We start from the raw sequence: 8,062 nt of genomic DNA on the forward strand, positions 1-8,062 counted from the left end.
CTGATGATGTCTGGAATAATATATAAATTTAGACACTGTTTAAGGAAAATGTCATTTTCATATTATTTTGGTGACTTGAAATAAGGTAAAGTTTAAAAAAATAATATTGAGGTTGTTACCCGTGAACGAAGTTCCCGTTTCCTCCTTGATAACTTGTAAATTAGCTTTCCGAGCCATTTTCCTTTTGTCGTTGTTTTTGTAGTCGGTTGACTTTGTGTTACACAAATATTCGTATTTTCCCCATTTGCTTATCAAAATATCCTCTTCTTGGGTTTTCGAAGTCTTTTTTTCACTTTTTTCGGCATCGACACCTTGAAAACACTGACAAATCTCCTTTGGGGGGGACCTCTAGGGCATCATTTCTTTGTCAGATTTCTGGAGAAATCGCAGTGAAATTTGAAAATGTTCAAAACACCTGCGACGGTCGTGCGACGTCGCGGGTCCATCGCAGGTGAGATCGCAGTCAAATCGCCGGCGTTGGCGTCGCCATGAGATCTCCGCAAAAAATCGCACCCCAAATCGCAGCTGAAACCGCGCCGTGTGAACGGACCTTAGTCACATCTGTTGGGACTGATCTCGTCACCCTACCCTCTCAATGTTGGTTGACAAGACTGGCTAGCAGAATTGCGAGAAACAACATTGAGAGGGGGGAGGTGGAGAGAACGGGAAGGCCAGTATTGCCTTCTCTGTGAAGTGTCCCAACTTAACTTGGCAAGGACTGCAGCTCCCAGTGTGTCTCGGATTACGTAGCCTTTGGTTGACAGTGTCTATCGGATGAATTCGGGTCAAACTGACAAAACCCTCTTCTCCTACGCTCGGCTCATCGTTTCAAGATCAAAGGGCCCTTAGAGCAGCTCATTCATGTATTGGCCAATTCGCATTTTTTTCTTTCGTTTAATGCAATATTGGTACAGTTGAAGACAGTTGGAAATAGCAGGGGTTAAGTTTGAATAGACATTTTTAATGACTGAGAAAATGCTTGAAGTAAAATGGATTTTATTTCGAAATAGCAGAGTAATAACCAAGTTTAAAATGGTGAAGTTCAAGTACAATGGTCAAGTTCTTTAGTTCTTTTTCAAGTATGGAATTCAATGATGTACGATTACTGCTAAGATAATATGTATATACCTCATGAAGGGGTATAGATAATTAAGCCAGACAGTCCTCTTTTCTGGGTTAAATGAGCATTATCTGGGATCATGGCCGTTGCTCCATTGACATGAAGACCAAAACTAATTAGGCATGACAGAAACTTTGCATGACTTTGGGGAGAGTTAGAACAGGCTTTCGGCAAATGTATTTATGCTCGTTGCGTCGGAATGGAGATTATGTAATTATGCGTACCGCATTGAGGCGTGTTCATCACGCCTATTGTTTGGGTTTGTATAAATTGTCTCTCCATGTATTCTGCTCTCACTTTAGGTCTTTTCAGTGCCTTCAATCGATCGTCACTTAGTTTTTGCTCGTATATAATGTCCGACAAAGAAGGCGAGGTAGATCCGAAATTAATCTCTGGTGGGTCCTTCGACGACTTGAGGGCTTACTTTGATCAGAAATTTTCCCATCTGAAGCGCGAGCTTTCGGACGATCAGGTTAAGTCGTCCTCATCCTTGGTAAAGAAACTGAAGTCAGAGACGAACTTAACATTTAAGTTTAGCGGGAATAAGAAGCAATTTGAGTTCAACAACGAGACCTTGGAACAGATTACGCAGAGTCTTTCCTTTGTGGATTCACTGAAGTCCTTGGTCGACCTCGAAAACTCCGAGAATCACCAAGTGTCTGCCTTGATTCTTAAACTTGACGATTCCCTCAACTCAGCCTCAAAGGCGATCAAGCGAAGGAACAAGCTCATCAGAATCGCGGATAAATCCGAGGCAGGCTGGGCTGCAGTTGATGAATATCTTTCTGACGAAGTCGCTTCAGGTTCCGAAGACGAGAAGAAGATCCGTGCTGCTGAGCAGCGAGCACTGAAAAAGAAAAAGAATGCCCGCATTGCGAAGTCGGGACAAAAGTTAAGTATTTTTATTTGTTTCCTTTTCCCGTTCTTTATGTCCTTTAGCGTTGGAGGTTCGTATTTGATGGCACTGCTCGACCTATTCCTCCAATACAACAATAAATTCATTATTGTGTATTTGCTTGTGCTTGATGTTTGATTACAGAGTTTAGAGCATAAATAAGTTATTTTCGGTACGCAGTTTAGAAAATAAATGTATTTATGCTCGTTGCGTCGGAATGGAGATTATGTAATTATGCGTACCGCATTGAGGCGTGTTCATCACGCCTATTGTTTGGGTTTGTATAAATTGTCTCTCCATGTGTTCTGCTCTCACTTTAGGTCTTTTCAGTGCCTTCAATCGATCGTCACTTAGTTTCAGCCTTTTTCCTTCATTTTTTTTTTATAGGTTGTTCAGCGCCCGGGGCCCTCATCTGGCTTTTCTTCTACTGTTTCTTCCATTACTCCGCGAAATTTCAACAATTTTCGTCCTCAAGCGTCAAAGATCGCCTTCGATAAATCTCGTCACGACATCTGCTTCGCCTGCGGAAAGATAGGCCATTGGCGAGCAAACTGCCCAAACGCATACTTTACAGCCGGCGCCGGATCGACCTACAAACAACGGCAAAGTTATCAAAGCAAAGAGAGTGCCTCTTCTGGGCAGCAGTGATGCGATTTCTGTTCATAACGCGGTTAATGATACTCTGGAAGGTATTTCTGACGTGTGTTTCTGTTATTGAAGAGTGTTATGAATTTGAGAATTCACCTACTAGTGTTCAAGCAGTCAAGGGTAGGCTCAGATCTAATTTTAGTTTTTGGTTGCATACTTTAGGCGCAAATGATTTCATTCTCCAGGTCATTGACAAGGGTTATACCATTCCTTTTATTACAGTTCCCCAGATTGCATTTTTTGACAATAACCATTCAGCCCTTGCGCACTCTGATTTTGTTTTAGAGGCTATTCAGGAGCTTCTTCTGTCAGGTTCAGTTGTTCAGGTATCTACCCCTCCTCATGTTGTGAACCCTTTGTCTGTTTCCATACAGAGTTGCGGTAAAAAGAGGTTAATCCTGGACCTCAGACATGTGAATAAACACATCTGGAAGGAGAAATTTAAATTTGAGGACATTAGAAATGCCTCTGTTTATCTTCCTTTCGATCATTTCATGTTTAAATTTGATCTTAAATCTGGCTACCACCATATTGATATTTTGCATGAACATCAAACTTTCTTAGGTTTTTCCTGGGTTGTTAATGGGGTAAGGAAGTTTTTTGTGTTTACGGTTCTCCCTTTTGGGTTATCTTCTGCCCCATACATTTTTACTAAGGTTGTCCGTGTTCTTGTTAGGTATTGGAGAAGTCATGCTATAAGAATTACAGTTTATCTTGACGATGGGCTCGGTTTCGCTTGTTGTGAAGCTGCTTCAGCATTTGTTAGGACTTCGCTTCAGCTCTCCGGTTTCCTTCCCAATGACAGTAAATCCATTTGGCAGCCAACTTCTTGCTTAGTGTGGTTGGGTTATTGTATTGATTTATCCATTCATACCATCACTATACCTTCCGAAAGAATTCTCAGTGCTGTACTAGTAATTGATTCAATTCGTTCCCAGTATCCTTTCAGTACCGCTAGGAAATTGGCCCAGTTTGTTGGTAAGATTATCTCAATGAGTTTCGTTTTTGGTAATATTACTCGTATCATGACAAGGTATTCCCATTTTGATATTTTCAGAAGTTCTACGTGGGATGGGAAGATTTCCCTGTCGGGTTCAACTCTTAACGAACTTAGTTTTTGGAAAGAGAATATTCCTTTCCTTAACAGCAGGCGCCTTCTGTCTGTAAAGCCTCAATATACCCGTGTATGTTATTCAGATGCGAGTTCTACGGGTTGTGCCAGTTACGTCTTAGATTTTCATAACACCTTTGCCCACAAGATGTGGAGCGTCGTGGAGGCTCAGAAGAGCTCTTCTTATAGGGAGTTAAAGGCTGTTTCACTCGGTTTAGAATCTTTTTTGCCCTTAGTCAAAGGGCACACTATCAAGTGGTATACTGATAATCAGAGTGTTTCTAGAATTGTCGAAGTGGGTAGCATGAAGGAAGATTTGCAACATCTAGCTTTGCGCATTTTTAGTTTGTGCTTGCAAAATTGCATCACATTGGAAGTTGAATGGATCCCGAGATCGGCTAATGACAGAGCTGATTTTCTTAGTAGAATTGTGGATTATGATGATTGGCGGGTAAACAGGGACTATTTCCTTTTGGCTGAGGAGAAATGGGATCCTCACTCAGTAGACCGTTTTGCAAATCACGAAAATACCCAGTTACCCCGCTTCAACAGCAGGTTTTGGTGCCCTGGAACAGAGGCGGTTGATGCCTTTTCCGTTTCTTGGGCGGGGGAAAATAATTGGCTTGTTCCACCTATTTTTCTCATTCCCCGGGTCATCAATCACATTGTCGCACTTGGCGGTTGTGCTATGCTACACTTGTTGTTCCACATTGGCCTTCCGCTCCATTTTGGCCACTGATTTTTACAGATGAGGGCATGTCTCCCCTTTTCTCTGATTTTTTCGAGATCCCTATGGGTACCGATGTTTTCGTTTTGGGTAATTATAAGAATGCCCTCTTTGGATCACAAAATTTCTGTTCAGGGGTTCTGTTTTTGAGGTTTTCCTAGAGAGGCCTTATTTTGTAGAATTTGTTATGCTCATTCCACATGGTTTTTAGTGTTGTGGGATGCACTTGGATCCCCCTGTTTTTCGTTGACCACTTGGTCTTTTTTCATAACGCTGGGACCACTTGGACCCAACCTTATTTTGCCATCTTGTGCCTTTTTTGTTTGGGAATGTTTTTGCTGCTTGTGGGACCACTTGGACCCAACCTTATTTTGCCATCTTGTGCCTTTTTTGTTTGGCAATGTTTTTGCTACGTGTGGGACCACTTGCACCCAACCTTATTTTGCCATCTTGTGCCTTTTTTGTTTGGCAATGTTTTTGCTGCTTGTGGGACCACTTGGACCCAACCTTATTTTGCCATCTTGTGCCTTTTTTGTTTGGCAATGTTTTTGCTGCGTGTGGGACCACTTGCACCCAACCTTATTTTGCCATTTGGGCCTTTTTTGTTGGCAATGTTTTTTGCTGCTTGTGGGACCACTTGGACCCAATATTATGTTTCTCTTATTATGTTACATGTTTTTTATATTTTTCTTATTTTCTTATTTTTTTCTAATTTTGCTTCAGATGTTAAAGCAGCTGCCAGCCGGACGTATGGCGTTCAACTGTGTGAGAAGTTTTGGCTCACTGTCTTTAATTCTAGAGCTGATAACACTGTTATCAATTATTGTCAATCATTTTGTAAATTTAAGGCGTGGTGTCTGCTTAGCTCTGGGGAGTTTTCTTTTCTCCCAGCTACTTCAGTTACAGTTTCGTTGTATTTGCATTATTTACTTGAGAGTTCTTTAGGTAGCTCCACTATTCAAAACGTCTTCTACGCTATTAACTGGGTGCACAAATTAGCTGGTTTTTAATAATCGTAATCCATGTGACGCTTTTATTGTAAAGTCTATTGTTGAGGCTTCACGTCGCGTTCCTCGTAAACCTGTTAGTAAAGCAGAGCCCATTACCCCGGAGATCCTTGGTCTAATTTACCGGCAATATGGGGAAAGTAGTAACTTACTTGACATCAGGTTTGTCTGTATGTGTTTACTTGCTTATGCTGGGTTTTTCCGCATTTCAGAGCTTCTTAGCATTAGGAGACCTAATATTGTAACCGAAGATCGTTATCATAGGATTCTCATTGAAGTCAGCAAGACTGACAAGTATAGAGAGGGTTCCTCGGTCTATATCGCTAAGACTGGGAATGTTACTTGTCCTTATTTATATCTCATAAAGTACTTGGAAGCTGCCAGGATTCCGTCATCTTCTCAGAATTATATTTTCAGATCCTTACGATATGACAAGAATTTGAAGACTAATGTTTTGTCCTCTAAGCCTCTCACCGCCAGCAGAGCGGGGGAAATTCTGAAGGAGAAGCTAGAAGCCATCGGCTTAGACCCCCATAAGTTTAGCAATCACAGCTTTAGGTCCGGAGGGGCTACTTCCGCGGCTAATCTGGATCTCCCGGACAGGCTTTTTAAAGTTCACGGGAGGTGGAAGTCTGATTCAGCTAAAGATGGCTATGTTCACGATAAAGTTGAGTCGCGTCTTATCGTTCCTTTGCATATTGGCGTGTGATTTAAGCAGGTTTTTGTTACAGCTCGTTTACATTATATTCTTTTTGTGTTTTTTCTTCTATTTGGTTTTTTGTAAAGGTCGTTAGGCGGTTCGTATTTGATGGCACTGCTCGACCTATTCCTCCAATACAACAATAAATTCATTATTGTGTATTTGCTTGTGCTTGATGTTTGATTACAGAGTTTAGAGTATAAATAAGTTATTTTCGGTACGCAGTTTAGAAAATAATAGCATTTCTGGAATGCTTTGGGTAACCAATGCTAGCCATGATCAGTCGATGTACTGTTACTTTAAGCTTATCATAGTTGATTTTTAAACAAAAGAAAGTGAGTTTTGTAATAAAAGAACTTTAATAAATGCAACATTACAATTAAACCTCCAAAACAGGGAAAACGAGGTAAATTAAGTCCTTCTTAGAAAATTATTTTAACTTGCCAGGGTTAATCAAGTAGTACATATGTATTTCCCCTTAACATTGTGTGTTTTCATGGAACCTCAAGTAACCTACTGGGGTCACAAGGTCAGCAAGGAAGGCATTCAAGCGTTGCAAGACAAGGTCGATGCTATTTACCAATGCACCTGCGCCTACGAATGTGTCAGAGCTCAGATCGTACTTGGGCAAGATTAACTACTACCAGAAATTTCTGCCCAACATATCAAGTGGGTTGGCTCCATTACATGCGTTGCTACGTAATGAGACTCGTTGGCTTTGGGGGTAAAGAGCAGACGCACGCATTCCAGAAGTCGAAGGAATTCCTGAAAGTTCTCAAGCCTCCTGGTCCACTACGACAGTCATTACCTTGACATGCGATGCATCACAACATGGTTTGGGAGCCGTTCTTTCTCATCAAATGGATGATGGCTCAGAGCATCCAATCGCTTATATGGATTCCTCGGGGGAATAGCATGGAGTAAGACGTGCCGTGCTGAGCTCCGCAAAAAGTTTTGATTTTAACTCAAACTGTCCAAAATTTTGTTGCCTTTGATTACTATGCTTCATGTCAGGAAGTCGTCTTCGATCTGGAAAAATCTTAGCGCCTGAAGGAAGCAATAAGCAGCAAAACTACTCGGAGAAGAAAGCTGTAAACACTAGCGAGTCGAACATGGCCAGTGCCAAAGTACGCGAAGAACTGAAATCGATGAGACTTGACCTCACAGGTCAAATAACCAAACTTAGTGATGATTTAAAGGACTTCCAAAGAAACACAAACGAAAGGCTGCAAAAAATTGAAAGCGTCATGTTCAAAGTTGACGAAATAGATGGTTTGAAGACCAAGCAACAGCAACTAGAAGCCGATGTCGACAACATGAAGGAATCCTTGAACTTTGTGAGCTTCAATGCCGAAGAGGTAGATAATCTTCGTAGAAGCAATGACGATCTTAAAAAAAGGTTGGAACATCTAGAACGGTATTCTAGAGAATTTAATATTCGAGTGCTTGGTGTTAACGAGGATGAAGGCGAAGACTGTATGTCGAAAATTTTGGATTTCATCACCTCTCTTGGCTTCGAAGATGTAGCAGCCGAGGTAGAGAACGTCCACCGCACCGGGAAGAAACGAGACGATAAGCCAAGGCCTATTATCGCGAAGCTTTACAGCAGACCTTTTAAAAGAAGATTATTACAAGCAGCAAAGAGTGCAGATGGAAAGGAAATACTACAAGGGGTAAGAATTGGAGAAGACTTTACACCTAGTGACTTTGATGCCCGCAAGAAAGCATTGCCAACTATGAGAAAGGCGTATGAAGATGGTAAAAAGGTGCGTTTCACTAAGGGAAAACTTTCCGCTTTGCTAACTTTGTATTTTGTATTTTGTAAAATGGCAGTGTGATGAGACCTTTTTCATT

The sequence above is a fragment of the Pavona decussata genome, unplaced genomic scaffold (assembly GCF_977016875.1).
Source record: "Pavona decussata unplaced genomic scaffold, jaPavDecu1.1 SCAFFOLD_280, whole genome shotgun sequence".
Taxonomy (NCBI): Eukaryota; Metazoa; Cnidaria; class Anthozoa; order Scleractinia; family Agariciidae; genus Pavona; species Pavona decussata.